We start from the raw sequence: 26,114 nt of genomic DNA on the forward strand, positions 1-26,114 counted from the left end.
TCGGATACCTGACCAAATTCTTCCAATTGCATTATCAAAGGGGCATATTGATTCTCTCAGATTAGATATGTTCTATAAAATGTCATCTGCATAAGCAGATATTTTTATAGATTGATTGCCAATTTCTATACCCTCCAACACTGGTCAATTTTGCAATAACCTAAGCATTGGATCTAAAGATAAATTAAATAATGTCACAGTCCAGAGGGCTGGTAGGATCCTTAGACCTGCCTAGTTTATCACTACCTCCTGGAAGACACAGGAGGTTCTCACCAGTGACCCCCACAAGGGATATGGGCTTGGATGCTACTGTGCCGCAGGTCGCGGCCTTCCTAGTTAGTATTAGGAGAGGTCTGTAGGAGAGATAGGAGCTGCACAAGGTAGTAGAATGAATACTAAGAAGAGTATGTCACAATTAGTAACTGAATCAGGTGGATCACTGCGGTATGCAGCAGAAGGCCCGACAATGTCCTAAAGTCCGTAGCGGGTATTGGAGAGTATAAGGATCTACGGCCAGGTGTATAATTAGGTTCAGATATGTTAGGGAGTATAGTAACTGGATCAGGCAGAATTCAACAGTAGGCAGCAGAAGTTCAGAGAATGTTCAGAATAGTATGGCGGATATAGCAGATTATACAGATCTGCGGCCAGGCATATTCTTTGGTCCAGGTATGCTAGGGAGCACTGGAACTGGATCAGACAGGATACAGCGGAACGCAGAGGTCCAATAATGTTTAGGACACTATAAGTAAAAGGGTAAAACTAAAATAGAGCAGGGGAGCCCGAACACATCTTTGAGTTACAAGGAGTAACTCAAAGAACTGACACTGAAAGAAAGATGTTCTTAAATAATGCAGCCAATAGAGGGCAATAGCCTATAGGAGTGAATGGGAGCAGACAAAAGGACAGACTGCGCATGTGCAGCCTGACATCAAAGATGGCGTCAGACTGCTGGAGCAGCAGCGTCTCCGCGGCAGAGACCACCGACAGTTGACCCCTTGGGTAAGTGAACTGGGACCCAACCGAGTGATCGGCAGCACTGGATCATGATAAATAATAGAGGAGACATGGGACATCCCTGGTGTGTGCATCTAGACATTTTAATAGGGTCCCCTCAAGTCCCATTTATCACAAAAAAGGTGCATGGAGACAAATAAAAATATTTGAAAGGTCTATAAAATCTAAACCAAAGTTCCTAGTGTGAAGTATTTCTATTAAATTTGGCCAAGAAACTATATAGAATGCTTTGAGTGCATCCAAACTTAAACGTGTATTGGGCCTTGTGGATGACAATGCAGAAGCAGCAACCACAGGCACAGCAGTGCGTATTCTTTGAACTAAATGTCTGCCATTGGTGGTCTATATGTAATGCAGGGAGTATATTTTGGAGACTAGAGGCCATTATTTAGGATAATATTTTTAACTCTAAATTCAATAATGTGATTGGTTGATACGATGACAATAATTTGGTATCCTTACTACGTTTTGGCATAAGCATGAAAGTATGAATGCTTGCTTAAAAGATGTGTAGAATGGTCTATTCCTATGTTTTGTCTGTGGAAATTGGTTCCAGTTGTAAAATCTTATAATATTCTCCTATAAACCCATGACGACCAGGAAATTTTTGGAGGTGTAAGTTACAAATAGTGTCCCTAAGTTCCTGAGAAGTAATATACGCCTCCAGCAACTCCCTCTGAGAGTCAGTCATTATATGCAAATGGGCAGCGGAGGGCTGGCAAATTTTAGCCGGGGAAGCAAGACTCAACTCAGCAGCCTATTAGCCAATTAGAAACACTTTAAAGGGAAAAAAATGCAGGTAGCCCAGTGACTCAGACCAAGGTAGCCTACTATCAGATCAGCCCAGGAGGCTGTCAATTAACTCTCAATGAAATCTGGGCATGATCAGAGATGAGGATTTAACCAATTGTAGTTTCTGTAATCTCAGAGATTAAGAAATCAGACACCATAAATTAATAAATTAAAGAAAGCAAACCATTTATCTCCAAGTGAAATGTGTATGCTCTTTCCAAGGGATTTACAAGCCTCCACAGATAAGAAACGTTTTGCTATGTGATAAATTTGTTTCCCCAATGAGGAGTGATAGACTTTTCAATAGTAAAATCACTTACTGCATTAGATTTTCATCCTAAAATAAGGTTCGGGGTGCCCTCTGAGACAACATTTGGGATATGTGTTTCTGATTGTTTGTTTATTCTCGAAATACAAATTAAAGAGGGTTTATTTAAAATTAATCACCTGTATACCTAGTAGTAAAGAACGGCCATTAGAGTTGGTGACCATAACAGGTATTGTGTAACAAGAAAGTGACACCTCTAGATTTAGTATGAAATGTGGCAGCAGTACAATCCCCTATCCAGTTATCTTTTAAAATGGAGCAATCAGTATATTGCCAATGAATCTGCTGCAGAAAGACAATGTCAGGATTAGATTTTTTAATGTGAGAGGTTATCTTTTTCTGTTTTACTGGGCTGTTTAATTCTCCCTGTGTGTGTTGTAAAGTGGGTCTTGAAAGACCAATAAAATTAAGTACTAATTAGATACAAACCAATTTCTCTCCTGGGAAATGCACTAAGGTTGACAAAAATACAGTTGCAAGACTTCCCAGTCCCAATGAGTGAGTGCCCATCTTCTAAGAGTTAATTGCACCAGACTTCTCACATGTCTTTCCAAGCAATCGTATGGAAAATCTGTAGTACTCACAAACAATAACAAAGACACTTAATGTAAATATTCCTCAATAACATTTTTCTATTCTTTCCAAACCAAACATGGCTCACTCCAGATGTCAGGACGGAGCAGGCTAGGCACTTCTTAAATCCGTGTGTTGCATAATTTGAAACAGGAGCAAAAAGCAAGGGAAACAGAGATTATATATGTTGATTGTGGGAAACAAGTGAAAATAGTATGTGACAGATAACATCTTCAATTTTAAGCAAACCAAATTATGATCAGCAGTGTGGAGACTGGTAACTCTGATGGTGATGAAAAATGGAAAAAAATTGTAGCGAGGCAATGGATGAGTAATCAAAGGTAAACCTTGTGCCATTATCAGTGACCCTAAATTTGACGTAAAGTAAAGGTTAAATATCCAAGTGAAAGATTCAAGGACAGCACTTTAGGAAAAAGTCAGCAGGACCAAAAGACTAGTTGCCATGCATAGGTGGCATGCAACTGCCCGAATATCCACTAGCTGGGCTAGGTAAGTTACAAATGCAGAAAAATAAAGTGGCTATATAAAGTATGTCTATCTATGATGAAAAATAATCCAGGGAAAAAAAAAGACGAGTGACTGGAACATTGTTGATCACTACAATGTAGATGTGGCAATGTAGGATGGGAATATATTAGGTACTCTGTTCATAGATGGTAGGGTATAGTGGTTGTATGTATTTGAAGATATCTCAGCAGAGAGTGGTAAGTAATTCACCCATAGAGAGAAATATAACATTCAGTTCTCTGTCACTTATATGAGGCAATGATGTGGGTCAAAGAGACAGTCTTGGCAAACCTAGTGAAGGTTGTAAATACCCAAAAAAAAAAAAAAGTTATGAGGGGAGTGTGGGCAGGAGTTTTCTAGTCAAAAAAAATGATAAGCCAGGCATTTACTTTCAAGATGTCCACCTAAGCACAGGTATCAGGGAGCAGCAATTCAACTTTGACCTTGTCATGATACAGATGTTTTATTTAGTCTCTGCAAGGCACAGCAATCCAGGTATAAGGAACTCAGTTTCTTTGTGCAGTGTGAGTAACAGCGTGTGCTTCTGAGCCATGAGAAGCAATGAGATGCTGAAGAAAGTCCAAGCCAGAGGATCCCAGGGGCATAAAGTTTAAAACAACAACAGGAAATCTGGGCTCCCCACAGGTCTGCAACCTGCAAATAGCAAACCCCCAATGGAACAGAGCACAGGCTGGGGAACCGGTGTCTGCAGATGAGAAAAAGCCATCCACAGGCCAAAGAGGCACTCTGCAGCACACCAGGACGAATCTGATGTACAAGTTTATCAGGCCGGATTGCGACTTTAACCAGCAGCAAACTGTTTATGTGCCTCTGTTTTATGGGTATAATATAATCAAATTTCTCATAATTGCCAGAATTCCCAAGAGGTGGAGATTTGTATATGCTCTAAGACTTTTACAGTATCATTCCTCTGCTCTTGGTCATAAAAAAAACTACAATATTCTGGACTTTTGTTTTTAACACTACAAAACAACACTTCCCATCTATCAGGAAAATCTTGATGCATACATGAGCAAAACCACAATTACAGTGAAAGATAGTTTCCGTTTTACTGTTAGGGCACTGTGACATTATGCGTAAAAATGGAAACTCTCTCACAAGTTTTTAAATTTCCAGACAAATAATAAGACTATCCAACAGTCCAGGAGAGAAAAGGGAAGGGAAAGTCTCTAATGCTACCTTAACCAAGCAAGTGCTAAACAATGTGTACCAGTTGATTCTGTGAACCCTACACAAAACTTCTAATTGTTATCTTAGAAGATCACTTTTTTGACTGTCAAACTGTTTTTTGGACAGTCCAAACTAAAGCCATATAAGACTGATACCTTTGCACAGTAACCCATGAGCTGAGATGGCCTCCTTTTAGTCTTTATAATAAGTTCATTATCCACTGGCATGTTCAGTCAGGGAAATACATTGTCAACAGGGATGAAATGGAAGATTTAGTAATATGAATACTGGTAGATCCCTGCCCACAAGAGCTGTGTGATCTTACAGGATAGCATTTGGGAGTAATTTTCCTCCCCTTTTCCTACTGCTGGAATTATTAGATACATTCCATTCGGACTAGATCAATTGTTCCCTTACTCTGAACCAATAGAGTTATAGCCATTCTCTCAGAGCATTAGTTATTCATTTCCACTCCTAGAAGCAATGAGATTTTGAGGAGACTGATAACAAACTAACTGCAGGTATAACTTGTGTTAAATCGATAACAGGCAATCCACACTGGAAGAGTGATGGTTTAAGGAATCACATTGTATCACTTGCTGAGATTTACAGAAGTGTTAAGTCTCAATTTCCTTTTGGTACATGCAGCTTTCATCATTTTCTATCACCAGATATTGTAGCACTGGGTTTCTCCTTGATGCTGTATACAATTCTATAAGGGGGCACACAAACTATGCCGGTCCCCCATGGCAAACCAGACCCATGCTGAATAGTCAATAACAAAACCAAATTGGAATAACACAACTGCTTCTACAGAGCTCTGCTAGCAAATTACATAACACAGAACGGACAAGCCTTATGTCATCTACCTAAGTGTAGTACCAAAATATAGTGTTATGTTACACATATGATGCCTTTTACACTTCCATTCACCAACAATTACAATATATGAAAGCAAAATGACATTGAACAGAATGGAAATGGAAACACTTTATGCATGTAGTGCTAAGTGTATGGCTCATTTTCCAAACCTACTGGATCTGACAATGTACAGTTTATGTCAACTATAATAAAACATAGAGCTGTGCAATATAAATATTTTAAGGTTAAAAATCTCATTAGATACTATTGTAATATTAGATTACGGTTGTACAGTTTCCTTTAGTTCATGTATTTCATGTATTGTTCATGTATTGCAGGGTTAAAGATGGACAGAACAATGTTGGAGGCAATAGGAAAACCAGAATATATACCTCATAGAATGGTATCTATTAGCTGTGAGCATCAATAAGCTATCTGAAGACGGTGGCATGCACCGTACAGAAACAGATTCCAGTAGTCAATCCAAGGTTAAGGGCAGGTTGTGCACGAAAGTAAATAATCCGAGTTCAGGGGCAGAAGAAAGAAACAAGGTCCAATTCATAGTCAGGTTTACAAGAGAGAGGCACACATTAAGCACATGTTCTGCACACTGGGTCAAACCAGACTATCACCAGCACAAGTGTACACGAGAGGAAGTCTAATAATATATATCATAAGCATATCCTGGTGCTGATGGCCGATGTTGTAGGGGGACCCCACGCTCATTGTCCCCATGTCTCATTGGTAACCAATCCAGACTATAGCACCGATGCTAGTTATTCATTTAGGAGAGTGTACATTGTCAGTTTACTTATTACAGGAAATTTTGTTTTACAGTAAATGACTTTCACAATATACAGTAAGAGTCCCTTACACTTTCCCTACTCCAAACATCTTTTGTATTGGTGCGCTTCAACAATGTATCAATTTGGTTAATGAGCACCAAGACATGGCAATATATGTAATATTTCTCTAGACAATGTAGACTGTACCTCTGACAAAGTTCATACCAACCTAACCCTTAGGGGATGAGATTTGTATTGTCTATGTTTTTGTTAATTGTTAGTTCAGCTGCATTCTTACTGAACTCCTTACAGACCTGAATAACAAGAGGCAGCTGAAATCCACATCCTGAAGGACAGATGGGGTGACGACATTCACTAACCTTTCTTTATAAATTTATTTTATTTATTTTTAAACTAGTTGAAGTACTCGGCATTGTCCGAGTTTAAATCTTCAAGTTATTAAGTTATCAATGAGTTGGATATAACTGTCAACCTTTTAAAAATAATTAGCAGCTTAGCAGCTTTTTATACACATGAGGTGGCTGCCCAGTGTTGTTTTTATTTTTATATTAAATGTCATCCAAATCCATCCAGTGGAAGTCCCAGAACAGCTCCCTGGGTCAAAGTTCTGCCCAGCATACACCAACAGGAGGTCTGACTTGGACCTCAACCCCCTAGTATGTTTTCTGTGATCCAATGCTACCAGTCTGTGAAGTATTCATCCAAATCCAACCAGTGGAATGCTCTAACCCCCATAAAACATGATCTGGATCCAACTGGACCACCTTGCATTGTGTCATCCCAATCGGTGCTCGGGTGTCTGAATGCAGGCTCAGAACAGGTTTCCCGGGTCAAAGTTCTGGCCAGCATACACCAACAGGAGATCCAACCGAGACACTAGCCCCCCTAAAACCGTCCAGGATCAAACTGACCACCTCACATTGGTTTCATTCCAATTGGTGCAGGGGTGTCAGGTTGCAAAACCGGACAGACAAAAAAACAGACCAATGATTTTTATATATAAGTCGTACATTTTTATAATATGTTTACTATGTGGGAATAAAGGGCTGTTACAGGATTACACTATTCTTGTTTCTTTCTGGTGTTTCCATTCTGATGCTGAGCCTCTGCTGCCTGCACTTACTCCATTCACGGTGATCTACTGAGAAGAGACCTGGGCACTGAGGAATATAAATGTAGGTATGTATTATTACTCCCCACACATAAGATACTTCTGTTTTATTACTTTTATACTGACGGTGAAGAGTTCTTTTATATATACTTCGCCGCCTTAACATCTCTATTATGTCTTTTCACACAAATAAAAAAATGTTCCCTACAAATGTGCTTTACTGTCTAAAGTGTGTCTGGAAGATCAGCTAATCAGATATTGGGTACAATTTGATATAATACTAAGGGGGTTATATATGTACTTGAATGTCCTTATGGATCATATCTTGGCTGCACCAAGAGAAATTTAAAAAACTAGAATAGCAGAACACATCCACAAAATTAAAAAGTCCTCACTACACAAACTTTTTCAAATATTTTATTGCATGGTGAAGACTCTTACAATCTTTTATTTGAGGGATTGTAGCACATCAGAATAATATTTTTTTGCTTCCATATCTAGATAATAGGCTAAATGGGTTAAATATTGATGTTGACGTAGGTGCTCTTTTGCAGATCTAAAAGTATTATCATTTGTTTTAATTTCATGGATAATAAAAGTTTAGGATTTTTTAGAACTACCACAAACAATGTATTTTAGTATTAGTTTATTTGGGATATATAAAAAATATTTTATATATTTTTATATATTTGTTTTGTCTTGTAAAAATATATTTTATTAATTCCCAGTATTTTATGTGTTAAATTTTTCCTTATACTTATTCTATTACATCGGTTTAGTCTTATCAGCTGCATTGTGAGACATTAAGAAAGCAAATGTATTTTTGTCTGCTTGACACACGCATAGATGTAATAAGCAATATATCTGTTCATCTAAAGAATAATGCAGACAGAAGTTTGACTGCAATAATTGTGTTCTTTTCTTATCTGTTTGAATTTCCATTTTATTATCTCACATTCACTGCACATCTACTACGACAATCTGTGCATCTTACTATTGTAATAATACCTCTGAAATTTGAAAGTTTTGTATATAAAATGTTACAAACAGTAACACATTGTATTATTTCTTGTTTCATAAAAATGAAGAGAAAAGACATAATATAAAGGGAAAATATTCCATTAAGTTGTATGCCTGTCAGAGAGATACATTTTATTTTTCAAGCATGAGACACGCTCCTTCTCTATTTGAAATGGCATCGTACCCAATGGCGAACTGGCCAGGGTATCATCTTGCCAGATGGCAAGTGGGCCCTGTGGGCCCTTGGTCAAGTGGACCCCCTAAAACATTAGGTAGTATGTTAAAAATGTTAATGACCTTTTAGTAGTTTGAAAATATAAGTTCCAATATTATTACTGTATACAACTAAAATTTATGTTGTATTACTATTTTAATAATATCATTTATTAACAGATTCGCACAATCATCTAGTGAATTCAAACGATTGCTCTTAATATAGTGGATTGCATGAAATATGCTTTTGAACTACCTGTTAATGTGTAAGATGTTCAGTACAAGCAAACTATTTAAAACATCCACTATTTAACTAAAAAAAATTAAAAAATGTAATAATAGCAATTAGTATCTACTGTATTCTGCAAGTAATATGTACAATATATGTACACTGTAATTACAAAAAATATACATTTATTGAAAATTTTATTTCTTTGTTATTAAAATTAAATAATAGCTTTATAGTTGCAGGTGGGCCCCATTTGTCTTCTGGCAACCAATATTTTCATACCACCACTTATCGTGCCATCAGTTACCAGTGCTACATGACTTATATTTGATTGTATTATCTTTTGTATTATCTTTTTTATACATATATTTTAGGTTTCAGCTTACATATTTGATATTTTTCTTTTTTATTTACTTTTATAATATGCCACTCTTGGCAGCACCTCTCACCAGCTCCACATTCCTATCTCTCACTATGGGAGGTTGCACTTTCATAACTATTGTATATTGTGGTCATTATTTTGAGTTTAGCGTAATTTAGCAGTAGGAACATACACATAAAATGATGGCTGTAAAATTGAGCAATTATTATGTTATTTTGAGTTGCAAATATTGTGAAGATAATGGGTTTTCTGGCCCAATTCTACCGACTTAACTCTGGCTGGCCACCCACAGGTGCTTTCCTAGGCCAGGGAAACCCACCCAGTACCTTCTAAGTAGAGATGGTCACTGACCCCCGTGTTTTGGTTTTGGATTCGGTTTTGGATCTGGATTACTATCGTGTTTTGGTTTTGCAAAACTGCCCTTGCGTATTTTGGTTTTGGTTTTGGTTTTGTTTGGTTTTGTTGTGCCATTTTTGAAAAAAATACAATTTTTTTGATCTAAAATAACCTAATTTAGTGCTCCACCAGTTTCTTAGAAAAGTGAGGTAATTCTAAAGCTAATAAATTATGAAAAAAACAGTTTAATCCCTGGTAGGCAGTCCTTAATGCGAACACTTGTCTGCGAATTATACAGTCAAACCTGGTTGTCTACCTTCCCCATCTTTGATTATTGGCAATGTAGCCATCGTCTTTGGGTGTATATTACACCCTACACTTGTAGTTGAATATTAAAAAACTGTGGAGCTAGAAAGTAAAATTAAATGGACCACGGTACTTTGGTGGCTATCTATGAAAACTATTCAGCCGTTATATAATCTAGAATATAAATAGAAATTGAGAAAGGCAATTTGGTATCTGTCTGCATCATAATCATCAACATCCTCATTAGCGCCCTCGTCACCTCCATAAATCTCCCCCTCATCCTCTACTATTTCCAAAGTGGCATCCTCAATTTGTGTATCACCGGCTACACTCAGGCTGTTCAGGTACACATCAGCAGAACCACTGAAAGGACCCTTGTTTATGGGTACACTAACAGAATGCTCACGATTAGACATCCCACTGTTGGATGGACTCTCCACAGGGATTGTTGTCATTTGTGAATCAGAGCAAACATTCTCCTCTAATGCCTTACTGTTATCTTGCAGCTCGGCTTTGACGCGTAACAGTAGTTGTGCACCAATTGTAGGCTCAGTAACTTTTTGGGATCTTGTGAGAATGCATACTAATTAGCGTTACCCCTCACTAGTATCTTGCAACCTGATCCCTACCCATAACCCACCTGGCTTCACTTTAAGGACAATGAATAACAACCTCACTACCACATCAACAATACACAATAAACAATATACATATTTGCAATGAGCTACAATGTCTCCTTATCCACATGTAATTAGACACTGCAGTTGTATTCTGTTGAGCTGGAGAACAAAAGCAAGGGCTATAAAAAGTACATACTAAAATCCACATTTTGTGGGAAATGAAGGACAGGCTGGTTAGGGTGTTATCAAACTCGTTTTGTCACACACACCTTAAGCTCATACTTGCCAACTTTTACACCTCCCCTATGGGATCTCCAAGAGTGGAGTTGCAGTGTGTGGATGGACGGGGACTGGGTGGCAAATCACATCATTTTGGCCCTGCGACGCAATGACGTGAAAGTGCCATTTTTTCATGGGGACGGGGCCAAAATTATGTAATTCACTTCTGACTGCGTCATGGAGGCTCCCATCCTGACCACTTCACTAGGAAGTGGGCAGGATGCGGGAGAATGGCCTGTTCTCCCGGGAGTCCAGTAGACCTACCTGGAATTAGGAAGTGGGCAATTATGCTTAAGCTATGTTCGACAAACAAAATACTTTTTAGAGTATTACTTTATACATATGCATGATATTTGCACAATTCTGTGTGACTGTTTTCAGTGTTATTGCATAAATAGGAATGACATCTGTGCTCTCCGACTATTTACATTGTTTCCATATACAAACATATGACATATGTACACTCCCAACCTTGCCATCTTCTCAGCCACTTTCTCAGATTAATCGGGGGCCGTGTTGTCTTTCCCTTAGTGCCCAATACAACAATAAATCTCACATGGTAAGAGAGTGAACCAACTACATTGCACATGTTTACACTACACCACATTTGGGAAACTCTTATCTGTCTGACAACAGGTGTGTACATTTTTTAGTCTGAGTACTGAGTGACTGGAATCTAAATACAGCATCATTAAATATTTTGTAAATATTTTTTATTTTATGATAATCATAAATATTTATTTTTGTATATATTCAAGCATGTGTTTATCAAGATAAATGAAGGTTGTTTATTGTGTGATACACATTTTATATCTGTAATTCTTTTACATCATACATGTAAAATTGGCCTTGTTTGCATGGGATATTTCTTTATTTACTACAAAGTGGAGCTAAATATGTCCTCTGTGGGCTGATCACGCCCCTCTAATGGCTGATCATGCCTCTATGGTGGTTGACCACACTCCTAGCTATGGTTGGCAATGCCCCTTAATTGGCACACATTATTTCATGGGTCCGTTCAATTGCATTACCCCAGAGGTCCCTTCATGCCACACTCCAGCACTGATTTTATAAAACATGGGGTGAGAAGGAACTTGTATAATGCACATTTATTTTAATAAAGGCTTGCAAATATCAGAAGATCTCAAATGAACACATTAAACAGAATAATATTTATTGTTGGACATTGTTTTGATGATAGGTTTCCCTTCGATGAGTGCATATCAACTGGTAGTAAACTACATTAAGTCTATTTGTTGACTGATATCTATAAACATGTGAAACCTAGCAAAGCAATCATCATCAGCTATTTATATTACGCCACTAATTCCGCAACGCTGTGCAGAGAACTCACTCACATCAGTCCCTGACCCATTGGAGCTTACAGTCTAAATTCCCTAACCTACAAACACACAGACAGAGACTATGGTCAATTTGATAGCTGCCAATTAACCTATCAGTATGTTTTTGGAGTGTGGGAGGAAGCCAGAGCACCCGGAGGAAACCCACGCAAACACGGAATAGATAATTTCCCAGATAATATAATTCACTCTTACATTTGTAAATATTTATTTATTAAATAGGACACTTAGTCACTAACAAGGTCAAATAATAATAATGAGAATGTTGCAGCCATGTATCCTAATTATTTTTATCAAAATGATCAATGTGTAGGTTATGTTTTAGATGAAAAATGCTGAACAGAACATTCACAATGATTCAATAGGGCTTATCAGTGTACAATTTATAAATCTATTAAGTTTAAAGCTTCAACAGCAGATTTTCCAAGCCACTTATTCTTATCCTTAACTTGATCTGCTGCCCCAATGAATTTCAATAGTTTTGCATATCCCCAATGCATTTAATTGATGTCTTGCTGCAGAGCCCTTTTTTAACATTGCCATTAATATCTTTGAGATATTTTAATATTCAAATTTTCAACCCTCTTGTCGCTACTTTAATATAAAATTTCTGACTTTAACTGAAAACACTCTGACTTTTTGTCCTACATTTTGAGACATCTCCATGTAGTCTTTGTTTTAATTAAATGCAGTCGATATTTCTTTTTCTTTGAAACTAAGTCATCTGAATATGAGATATTCCTCTCAGTAACTATATTTTTTCAGCAGCATTCTATGATATTGTTTTACTTGTATTAATTAATGCTATAAACACTACACAATACAATATTTCACATTTCAACCATTTTACAAGGTAAGAAGAATGGTACTGTCTAGTATTGAAAAATATGTCTTCTGTTCTTGACTTCATCATCATCATCACTATTTATTTATATAGCGCCACTGAATCCACAGCGCTGTACAGAGAACTCGTTCACATCAGTCCCTGCCCCATTACAGTCTAAATTCCCTAACACACACACACACACAGACAGACACACTAGGGTCAATTTGTTAGCAGCCAATTAACCTACCAGTATGTTTTTGGAGTTTGGGAGGAAACCGGAGCACTCAGAGGAAAACCCACGCAAACACGGGGAGAACATACAAACTCCACACAGATAAGGCCATGGTCGGGAATTGAACTCATGACCCCAGCACTGTGAGGCAGAAGTGCTAACCACTTAGCCACCGTGATGCCCGCTTCACGGTGGCTTTACTTCACCAGCAATTATTACATGACTGTTACCAAAATGGGAGAGAGGACTAGAATATGCCATTGCACAATAGAGCAATTTATTATCTTATTTTTCCAGCAAACATTGTAAATACAGCACTGCCTAAATAAAACAGACAGGTTTATACTGAAAAAGTTGATAATAAAATATTTCTACACTAAAATATATATTCTTTTTTATTAAATAGGGAATAACATTGTGCAATTGCGTAAATAATTGATTTGATTTATTATTGATTTGATATAATATTGAAGTCAACAGTACAAAATTTACTATTTTCTATTTTTATAACTTTTTGTATATGTAGCTAATACAATAAAATTAGTATGACCCTTTTATTTTTAATTGAACACAGCTGTAATTGTCTGAGCACAGAAAATACTAAAACATTGCATGATTTGATTATTGGCTAAAAGGAGAAAACATCAGGCAGCCTCTACAGTAATTCTTAAATAGCTTTATGCTGGAGCAATACTGAAGTTATAAAGTTATTATCATCACAAAGGGGCTGCTGCAGCTGTTCACTGTAACTTGTGCCAGTGCTAAGAAAATCTCCATGGCACCGCTCGCGTCTGCCACTTTCCTTGCTAGGTTTTCCTAGCAAATAATTCAATAAATATATGCGGATCATATGTCTCCCCATTCTCTTTTTCTCAATGTCTCCTAATTTGTTTTTATTATTCCTTCTTTCAACTATTCATCCACTGGCTTATTCACAGTGGTTCTGAGAGCCTCAAAACATATTTCATCACAAGTCTCAAAGCATTTAACTTCTGTTTGTTTAGAGTAGCTTGCATTTAATATGCCCAGAGAAAAGTCAGCATAGCAGTAGCAATTGCTCATTAATTTCCTCCAACCCTACATGAACACTGTGTTACCGAGTACAGAAAATAGGATATCCTTATATTGTTGTAACTTTTGTGATCAACGTGATGAGGAAAAAGTCTAATGCCATCATCTAAATTATTCTAATGCATAATATTAGGCCTTTCTAAGCCCACTCCTACTCAGTGTCTTATACATAGTATTGGACAGATTTGGCTGCATGTCTATGCATGGATGTAGTGTTTTGTTGTTGTTTTTCATTTTAATAATTATAATACTGTAATTAACCACCATCACCCACCTAATCCAATACACCTACATACACTTTCTTTCTTCCACCTCTATCTACTCACCGGCATTTCTGACAACCAGAAGTGGTGTCGGCAAAGATGATCTCAACAGTGTGTCTTTGCTGTCTCTCAGACTTTGGTTGGGGAATAAAGGAACCCACAATGTCAGGTTGGGTGGTGCTGCTCTGCACATTAGAATTTGGGATGAATCTCCATGAGCCCCAAATCAGTGATCAAGGGTAAGTACGCAGCACTGGCCCATAAGTAGCGGCTCATCCTTAAAGGGTGGTTTTCATTGCAATATATATATATATCAATATAAAAATAAGCTATTTTATTGTTGCTTAACCCAGCGATACTTTATTATTATAAATGAGAAATCTTAAATAATGAAAATAAATGCAAAAACCAAGCCACACTTTAGATTGCATTTTAATTTATATGATTCTTCTTTTTTAATTTTTTTTATATATATAAATGCAAAAAACCCATATGCTTTAAAAACATGTTTTTTGCACCAAAGAGGTCTGTTTTTACTTTGTCCTATATACTAATAGGGTTAGTATTTGATTGGGGTTAACCATTAGGGGTGTTACTGTAAGGAGGAGCAGAGCACTGGGTGTCAATCTGACACCAAAGCTAGATTAAGGTCTCTGGTGGCCCAGGGCACTTTAGACAGGGGGCCCCTATGATGTAACATGGTTATTATTTTATATATATTTTAGACAAATACATAGACAAGACTGTGTGCACTACTGTAAAGTGCACACAGCTCTGCCTTCACAAGCAGTACACTGTGAAGCAAAACATACCTCCGAACAGTCCCTGCAACCAGACCAAATCGTGACTAAGTGAGACAGTCACCTAAATTCAGTGGCTGCCCCTCCAGATTTAGGACAGTTGACAGAGTGTCCTGCTCTCTCCTACCTGTTCTTGCCACTTTCACCAGCTGTGGCTGCTGGTTTCTTTAGCTCATTTGCTTCTTGTCTGGATCCTGGAATTTTGGGAGCCCTGTTTGGAAAAAAAATTTAATTTAGAACACTCTAACCAGTCCCAGTGTTAAATCAATAGCAAACACATTTAATTAATAGACCTATTTCCATCCAACCAGCCCCAACATTAAATTAATAGTATTCTCATTTAATATATAAACATATTTCTTTCCCTACACAGCCCCAGCAATAAATTAATAACATTTATGTTTACTAAATATAACCACTTCCCACAACCATCCCAGACATTAAACAATTCATAATTACATTTAATAAATAGCCCTCTTCTTCAAACTCAGTTCTATATTCAATTAATAGCCCCCAAAACCACCCCAGCATTAAATTAAAGGTCCTGTCACCATTAAATAATTAGCCTACCTCCCACACTATATTAATACACCCCTCACACATTATATTAACATACCTCCATACACACATTATATTAACACACTCCACCCACTCTTACACATGTGCACATTATATTAACATACTACCCCCTCTCACACACACATTATATTAACACTCTTACCTTGTCCCATATGTACGAGCAGTGTGGTCTTGCTATTCTTCACACACAGGAGGGCACCTGTCATGTGGTGCACGTCCAATGTGACACAGGATCTCTCACAGATAGGCCACACATAGGGGAGCGAGGGGAAAAGGATTGGAAGGACCGCGGCCAATAAAGGAAGGTAGCTAGTCCCTGAGAAGGGGCCAGTCACCAAGTAAGAAAGACTTGAGCCGTTCCCCAGGGCTGTCTTTCCCACTGGGCACACTGGGCAACTTCCCAGGGGCCCCACGTGCATAGGGGCCCCATAGCCAGGGCTCTGAAGTAATTAACAAAAGAAGAAAAAAAAAACCCTTACTTTTTTGCAGTCACGTGGTGGCGATCCAGCTCCCTCCCTCTGAGCTTGCCCAGAATGTTGGGGGTGACATCATCACGCCTGACATTTTCAGTGAGGAGCGGACCGAGAGGAGCCACAACGTGACAGACAAGCAAGCGAGAAAGAAAGAAAACAGAAAAGAAGAAAACAGAAAAGAAGATGACAATAGAAAAGTAAGTGAAGGGGGACAAACTGGAGCATAATGGAGGGTACAGTGTCTGATACAGGGGCAGACCAGAACCATGATGAAGGGGGGCAAACAGAAAATAACGTTTATGTGGATTAATTTCTGTAGCACAGCATGTATGGTTTTTTTTATTGTTTAAACACTGACTTTTTAAGCAGGTAACAATAAATATAAACTTAACTTGTCGATAATTTGCATTTTTATTCCTGTGATTTGCTGTGTTGATAGGGGCCCCATTGCACTGCTTTGCCCGGTGGCCCCTAATGTTGTTAAGGTGGCCCTGTCGTTCCCTGCACTAGCCCAAAATAGTCTTTTTTCTACCCAGCCCGGGGGGCATGTGCTCCTTGTCCCCTGGCCCAGCTTGCCCCTGTCAGTGATTATGTAAATGTTCTAATTACCACCACTGCACAGCACCTCCACAAAATCACATAATCATTGATCAAATTTGGATTTCTTTTGAGCAGCAATTTTGAATGCAATGTAGACAGTGTGTGGTGATCGCAGTGTATGTCCCAATAGAGCCTGCACATACATGATTCACAGCCTGGACCCTGGTCCCTTTATAGCTTGTGGGCCAGTCACAATTGTGACTGCTGCAATGCCTATAGGTGTGGCATTGGAAATGCCTTATAAATATTCACTTTTGCAGCCCGCAGACCAGTTCCAAAAAAATGTCACTTTGATTTCAAAACTGATACACACCTTATTATGGGTCTCATTTAATGTAAATTTTTCACCTTGCAAAACCATATCAGGCAGTATTGTATCACAACATGCTTTGTCTAGGTGCAAATTTACATCCACTAGCTGAATTTGCTCTTAATGAGGCACTATTTAATTCTTTGTGGTGTTTGCAGCTGTACAAGCTAAAAAACATTCCACAAACATTTTGCACTCTTGTACAGGGTTATGCTATACAGATGTCTGATTCTTAGGAGGACAATGTCTGTTATTAAAGTGCCAACTCACAGTGAAGTCAAACATTTTGTAGACTTAAGTAACATCAAAGCGATTCTAGCTAATCAGTTCCCTAGGAGGAAGTGACATCACTGAACCATAAGTCTTGATTGTACAGTGTGTTGAAAAATACGTTGATTTACATGAATATCTACAAATTATTTTTTAACTCCAAAAAATCATATTAAAAATCCCATTAATCAAGGAAGAGGCAAGTCTGAAATGTGTGATCTACAAGAGATAATAATTCTTTATGATCTTGCTGAGGGCTAATGGTCAATTTGTGCTACATGTGGCCACATATTTATACATTCTCAGTAATTTGGTTGCATGTCTGTACATTTTGTAAAGCCCCTCTTATGATGTACCTCTGTATGGCGGTAGACATGGACATGTGGACAGTGTAGTAACCTGTTCTTCTCAGTGGCTTCTGTAGACATACAGTTATGTGTCTCACATGTGATTTTATGCTTCTTTTATTTGTATACAAGCACAGCCTACGGGACAAACGCCAAATGGAACAATTTTTGGCCCCATAATAATTATATATATATATATCCAAGCTTGGCTTTCCATGAGTGCCCATGATAAATTCTACTTGCCTGATAGCGTTGTGTGTCTTATATTGTTCTGCTGTGTACTCACCTGGCTTTGATTTTTACTACAAATGGAAATCCACCTGTACTGACCTCTGTTTGTAATTTAATTAACTCTTTTGCCTACTGTATTTATACCTTTTTGTCAGTAATGTTATCCACCTTGGACTATCTCACCGGAGTGTAGCTTCCACCATTTGTCTGGTTCCTTGTTTGCTGCAATAATGGCCATCTGGAGTTTTGTGCCCACATACTAGAGGCAACCAGTTTCTGAGAAACCTGCTTGCTTTTTCTGCTGCTCAAAACCAGCATAAGATTCCTCATAACATAGTCTATTGAAAGGTATATTGATTTGAGAGATAACTAGACATGAAACGGGGAAACTGAATGTGTTCTGAACCATGATTCAGATATAGGAGGCACATTATGGGCTAGGAATGCAGAGAATAGTCACATGTTGTCTATGTCTGGCCTTACAATTAATTATTGACAAATGTGGTATTTTTATAAACACTTTTTCAAAATGTTTGGATAAAGGGCAAGAGGGCATGAGCATGTGACCCTTGAGACTATAGCACACGGCAAAGGAAGTGGTTTCAATTAAAGATGACATGTTATAGTTGGATATATTTAGCTGACATTTCAGAGATAGGGACATAGCTTATTTTTATTACAGAAACTGCGGTATACCAGGACTGTAGGGTAGTCTTAATTATAGGTGTCTACATTCATTTAAATCTACACAGTAACAGAAAAAATAGTGGTTCAGATTCAGCTTCCATTTCAAATAGCCGAGATGTTATTGTATGCAGTAGTTGTCCTCTTACTTGTGATATAGTGTATGCAGTATTAATTTCAATGCTCAGTTTCCTAGGTCCATTTATTTAGAGGACATGAGGATAAGTCAGGTAAAAATGTGTCAGATTAAATTTTTTTAATTGCTATTTGTTCATATGCAATTTAAGCACTCTTTTAAAATGCTAACTATAGTTATTAAGAAAATTTAAGTAAACTCATATGCTTTCCTCCTCACAATAAATACATACATCTTTCTGAGTTATTCATGCTTTATCTAACTCTTTTACTGTATTTATGTGTTTTATGAAGACATACTGTGCTGCTATTTTTTTTAAATATTTAAACTTTAAAGAATGTTGACTTAAAAAATAACGCTGTGGAGTGTAAAGACATTATTTTTTTAATTCTCAAAAAAACACCCGAGGTATTCATGATGTGATGTATTTATATTAAACAGGATATAATATATTATAAACATACTACACTTGATGAAGAAGCGATATATATATATATATATATATATATATATATATATATATATATATATATATAAATGATTATCATATATATACCATTTTCCTTCCTTAAATAATTATTGTCTCTCCTCCCCTCACTATAGCAAGGTACTGGCTTTTGTCAGAGGAGAAGTGTGAGGTTAGGTTCATTTACATATTAAAACAATTGGCCCCCAATCAGATACTTCAGCCCGTCCTACAGAAGTTTTGTAATTAACTTCTGAAGACAAAAGTGTTATTTTGGATCAGACTGATTATGCAGACACACACCCAGAATTTCTCTCCTTGTTTGGATTGAAAAATAGTAAAGTATATATGAGCCCTTTAATAGGGCTCTGTCTATTTAAATAGACTTAAATAGACGTAAAATGTACACTGTTTATTGTTAGTGATTTAAATGGTTTAGCTATAGAGTGTAGGAGCTACCGTAGTCTGTTTTGTAAGCTTTGTTATAGAGTCACAGACGATGTGGTGTAGCTTTTTAGAAATGTTTTGTTTAGGGTAACACTATAAGCATAGAAAGTGAAGTTGCACGAGATAGTCATAGAATTAGATGTTGTTATTGTAGTACATGTTAGTGTGCTTAAGAAGTAATGCAGTTTAAGGGTTTTGAATTTAATAATACCTTAGGAGTTTGATTGTGCCAACACAATAGACCTCATACTTGAATAGTATTGCATTTGATGTAGCTATAGTGTGGCTTCTCTGTGAATATCTCCTAGATAAAGATTTATAGTGTATTGTGTAACACTGTAAATATATATTGAAGTTCTGGTTCTTTTAATACTGACTGTATTTGGTAGCTTGTCGGGCTGGTGTGTAATCTCATCCCCTCCCTCCTATGTGTGTAATGGCCAAACCATACTTGTCAACTTTTCCTCGTTGGCTTCAGGGAGATCCTGGGGGAGGTGGGTGTGTGGGGGAGGGGCTTGATGAATTGCATCACTTTGGCCTCGACCCCTAAACGTTTGTCACATTTTGGCCAATTACAGCAGGGGGCAGGGCTAAGATAATGCAATAGTTGTGTAATTAAGCCCCACCCCACCACTTATTTATTGCGGGGACGAGAACTGGGAGGTTGCCCTGCTCTCTCAGGAGCCTGGGAGGTCTCCCAGAAATGCGTAAGTCTCCCGGACATTCCGGGAGAGTAGGCAACTATGTGATAAAGAAAAGCAGCTAATGAATCTCTAGAGACTGAAGTGTCTTTTTACATTTCTGTCTCCATTACTGAAGTCATGTTGTCTTACCTGTCAGTCTTTGATTAAATCTTGGTCTCCATGAAAATTGCAACCTCCATAGGCATCAATGCATGGACATAAAGCACAATTTCTGAACTGTGTCATCGTGCCACAGATGGCGAAACCAACCACATCTTGTACTGGTTCAGTATCAGGGAGAATGCCAGACTTTTCAGGGAGTGAGGGAGATCACCCCTATTTCAGGGAGTCTCCCTGACATTCAGGGAGAGTTGGCAAGTATGGCTAAACAGATGTGTGATAAGATGGAAAGACTTCTTTGGATGCACATCGTTTGAAATGGAATTAGTGAATGTTGCTGGGAATTTTGTAGCTATCCTCTCCCTGTTAGACTAAAGAAATATTAGTGGACATTGTGTGATAACTGCTGAATAGAGAGCGATTTGTGGTGGACTGAATAATACTGGTTGTAGTAAGTTAAGGGCCTGTTGCTGACTTTGCATTGTTAGTAAATTAGGCCTTTGAGCCAACATATGCGTGTAACAAAGCATTGTAAGTCAGTCATTTTGGATGGTGACTTTGCATTGTAAGAAGTAGTTTCATTATGGTCTGAGATACATACACACAGATACATGCACATACACATACATGCATAATTAGCAAGAAATTAATAAGATATTGTACCTACACACAGAATGTCATCTATTATATGTACCATGTGTAAGATTGTTATTATTGTACAAGTATATACATATATATCTGCATTGTGGTTATTAACTTGTAGGGCCTGAGTCATTAAGGAGAGAAAAACATAAAAAAAAGGGTATCATTTGCACCTGGGCAAAACCATGTTGCATTGGAGGGGGAGGTAAATTTAAAATGTGGCGACAGATTTATAGTTGGGGTAGGGCATGTCCTAGATCAACATTAAATTTCAGTGTAATAATAAAGTTATTAAGTATTTGTGTTAGATGAAAAAATAGCCAGTATTTAACTTATGTGAAAAATAATAAACTAATTTGCACCCCTTTCATTGTAGCATGGTTTGTCCCAGAGAACATTTACTCCTTTTTTGCCTTAATGACTCAGGCCCATAATGTTTTGATGCAGGAGATATTATATATAGAAATCTGTATGATATAGTAAATTGGGATTAAAGGATTTAAGTAGGCGTGTCATAAGAGGGAAAGTGTAAATTCGTATGGTAATGTAACAAGCGTATCCAGAAATAGAATAAGAAGATAGCGTGCACAATTGTGGCATAAATACACGTCTTTTTACACTTGACAATCATTATCTGTCTCTAATCTTCCAGAGAACTGTTATTTTAACAATGTTAGAAAAATAAACCTTTTTATAAACATGGTTTGTTTTCTTCATTTCTTCATACAAGTTGGGTAAATAATAGAGGATTAACTTTGTGAAGAAAAAAAATAGTTTTCAACATACTTGTTAGTCATACTGGCTCTATAGAAGTAAACTTATTTATAATTAATTTGCAGGAGAACAGTTTTATTAAGAGGTTTTCTGATCAACACAAATGGTAGAATACAGTAGACATTACCAAGCAATACATTTTGAATAATTTATATTATATCTGTATTATTATTATTATTATTATTATTATGAGTAGTAGTAGTAGTAGTAACTAACAGTAGTGGTAATATTATATATAGTCCATGGCTGCATATTAGCCCGTCAGGAGACATGTATCTTGCTAGTTCTTGACCCATGATGCAAAACAAGCACTGATCAGTATGATGATCAGTATCTGCTCCCGATTGGCTGATTGCATCTGGACCCCCCCACCACTGCTAGTAAAAATAAAGAATTAGTATATTAAATTAAGTTGTGTCCATCTATTCGCTTTTGTCTTTTAAATGGGAAAACAATGAATGTTTGTACTTAATTAAATTAAATTTATACTTTTAGGGCCTGATTCAAGCCTTAGCGCAACTTGCACGTGGGTACCAGTTTAAAAAAGGTGCATGCATATATGCAATCTAAGGTCGCATCAGAAAGCATTAAAAAAATTATATTATAAAGTAAATGAACAACTCTTAACAGTATAAATACTATAAAATCTGGATTTAATTTTTCTTTTACATTTTGTTTTTTAATATTAAATACATATACATTGTTGCTTTTAATGCTTACTGTACATATAATGCCTTGCTTTCGTCTGTCTTACATGCATACACATATTCTGTGTTAGCTAGTGACACGTATAGTGTAGTTCAGTGCCGGACTAGGACTAAAAATCAGCCCCGGCATTTAAAGCACACAGGCCCACCTCTGTTCCAGATGAAGATAATAATAATAATAATAATAATAATAATAATAATAATAATAATAATAATTACAATACTTTTTGAAAAGCTCATTTTTATACGGTGTCCCGTGAGATACAATGTATTATCCACAGCCTGACTCTATTTCCAGCATAAGGCGCACCAGTATCAGGTAATTTTATGTACAGTACTGCCAAGAGAAATTTGGGGTCTGGGCACAGTGAATTTTTGGGGCCCCCCTCCATAGATGAGCAGGAAATAAACTGTGTTGCATCACACTGCGGCGGTGCCGAAAAAGGGCATCCACACACCTGAGTGCATGTCCACAATTGATATTAAGTCACTATAGAGCCCCCAAATCAAATTATGCCACACAGTAGTACCCCTAGATCATCTTATGCCACATAGTAGTACCCTCAATTCATATTAGGCCATACAATAGTATCCCCAAATCATATTATGCCACAATAGTGCCCCCAATCATATTATGCCTCAATAGTGCCCCCAAATCACATTATGCCACAGAGTAGTGCCCCAAAATCCCTTTATGTCACAGAGTAGTGCCCCCAAGTCACATTATACCACAGAGCAATGTCCCTAAATCACATTATACCACAGAATAGTGCCTCAAAATCACATTATACCACAGAGTAGTGCCCCAAGTACAAGAAAGGGTTGTTAGAAAAATACATTGCAGCACAAGAAAATATATTAATATACCTGATTATGGTGTGTTCTGTCCTGCTACTGGGTGCTGTGCGAGGAGGGAGCCGCAGCAGTCAGCTTAGACAGGCGGTCTGATTCGAGATGTGTGCACCCACCTGGAGCAGGGGAAAGGGGACAGAGGAGGTGAGGATCAGGATGGGGGAGCAGCAGGACCACTGAGAGGGAGGGGGAGCGGGTATTAATTACCCAGGCCCGGGCATGCCAGGGGGCCCGGCATGGGCCCTTGCGCCGACGTTTTTTTTTGTGTTTTTTTTACAACTTTTTTTTTTTGTTTGTTTTGGGGGTTTTTTTGCAGCGGGGGGGGCTCGGTCATTGGTGGGGGGAGCAGGGTAGTAAAAAAAAATATTAATACTCACGAGATCGCGGCGCCGGCGTCCCTCCTCTCTGCTGCTCTGTGCTCCATTCAGACTGTCTGAATGCCGGGTGTGACGTCATCATGTCATGCCCAGCATTCAGTCAGTCTGGAGCAATGGAGCACAGAGCAGCAGAGAGGACCAAGAGAGAAGAAGAAAAGGAAAAGGTAAGTAAAGGTAGGAAAACGGGGGGGGCCTGTCATAGAGGGGTTAAAAATAATGGGGGGGCCTGTCATAGAGGGATTACAAAATGAGGGGGACCTGTCATAGAGGGGTTAAAAAAGCGAGGGGGGCCTGTCATAGAGGGGTTAAAAAAATGAGGGGGGCCTGTCATAGAGAGGTTAAAAAAACAAGGGGGGGCCTGTCATAGAGGGGTTAAAAAACAAGGGGGGGCCTGTCATAAAGGGGTTAAAAAAAGGAGGGGGGCTGTCATAGAGGGGTTAAAAAACGAGGGGGGGGGCCTGTCATAGAGGGGTTAAAAAACGAGGTGGGGGCCTGTCATAGAGGGGTTAAAAAAGCGAGGGGGGCCTGTCATAGATGGGTTAATAAAACGAGGGAGGCGCTTTTCATAGAGGGGTTAAAAATCGAGGGGGGGCTTGGCACAGAGGGGTTAAAAAAATGAGGGGGGTCTGTCATAGAGGGGTTAAAAAAGAGCCTATTGATTTTGATGCAGAAGCCACGCCCCAATGGCACATTTGCCACGCCCACAAATGCATGACCACACATCCACATTTTTTTTTACCATACTCGACTATAAGGGGGGCCCCATTAATTTAAAAACATGTATAATTAGTGAACAGACATGGCGCTTATATTAAACTACATAACAAGTAGCATAGATACATGAAATAAAAATCCCTCAAATCCGACCTTCATAAATTCAAATCCAAAAGTCACAATAATCCAATAAATAAGGAGGAATATTCACTGTCCATATATTTTCTCAAAGCTCTTGGTCAGTGTGATGATATTATAACTCCAGATGTTTTTATGATCCACCGATGTATGTACATATAAATAAAAATGGAAAGATGGTGTTACCATATATTCAATGTGCAATCTGCCACAATCAAATGCCAAAAAGCCACCCGTGTGGTGTTTAGACTTAATAATATCACCTCCATGTGCTACCAATCAATCCCCGCTAAGAAAAACACTCACACAAGGGAGATTGCCAATTCACCGACTCGAGGTGAAGCACTGTAACAATCCTGACCAGGTTTTGTTACTTTCCCTGTCTGCTCTGTTTTTCTGTGCATCACATGACTCACCCTCAGGGCGTGGTCACTTTACCTGCTCTATTTAAACTCAGCACTGACATCTGCTCACTGTCAGTGCAACTTGTTGCTAGCCTGATTCCTTGGACTCCTGTGTATCCTGTGTCTTCCTGTGTATGAGTTTCAGTTCTCTACCTAGTGCTGGAGCACTTCTACTGGGATTTCCCTGCTGCAAGTATCATCTTGTGCATATTACCAAGACTTTGTTTTCTCTCTATTGTGCCTCTACTGATTCACAGCCTGCTGCAAGTCTGTTCATGTGCATATAACAAGACTGTTATTGTGTTTATCCTTGTCACGCTCCGCCGTGGCTATTGGACACCTGCATATTATCATCTGTGCTGTGAATAGACTGCTATTGTGGTTATCACCTTGTCACGCTCTGCCGTGGCTATTGGACACCTGCATATTATCATCTGTGCTGTGAATAGACTGCTATTGTGTTTACCACCTTGTCACGCTCCGCCGTGGCTAATTGACACCTGCATATCATCATCTGCATATATATATATATATATATATATATATATGTTTTTCATTGAAGTATTGAAGAACTACATCGTGTCTTGCCTCCTTATTCTGAACCTAGTAGACTCAGCATCTGGTCGAGTACAGGCCTGCTCTGACTATCAGACCTGTAACTACCAGCACCGTAACAGTTTGCACTGACCCAAAAAAGGAAATGAACACCATGGACGATCCCACTACCAAGGACCTATTTCAACACCTAATAGGGAGAGTGGAAAAACAAGAGACCAATCAAGATCGTCTCATGCAGTTCTTACAGGATGTATCCTCTCGTCTGGATTCTTTTCAGGACACTCTGGCATCCTCCCATAAATCTAAGACATCTGCTGAGTCTTCTGCTAACACAACTACCATGTACCCACAAATTCCTAATCCTCCTATGTACGATGGGAAACCCAAGTCATGTAGAGGATTCATGAATCAGTGCGCAATTCACTTCGATTTATTGCCCAGAAACTTTCCTACGAAT

Source organism: Mixophyes fleayi, chromosome 1 (assembly GCF_038048845.1).
Source record: "Mixophyes fleayi isolate aMixFle1 chromosome 1, aMixFle1.hap1, whole genome shotgun sequence".
NCBI lineage: Eukaryota > Metazoa > Chordata > Amphibia > Anura > Limnodynastidae > Mixophyes > Mixophyes fleayi.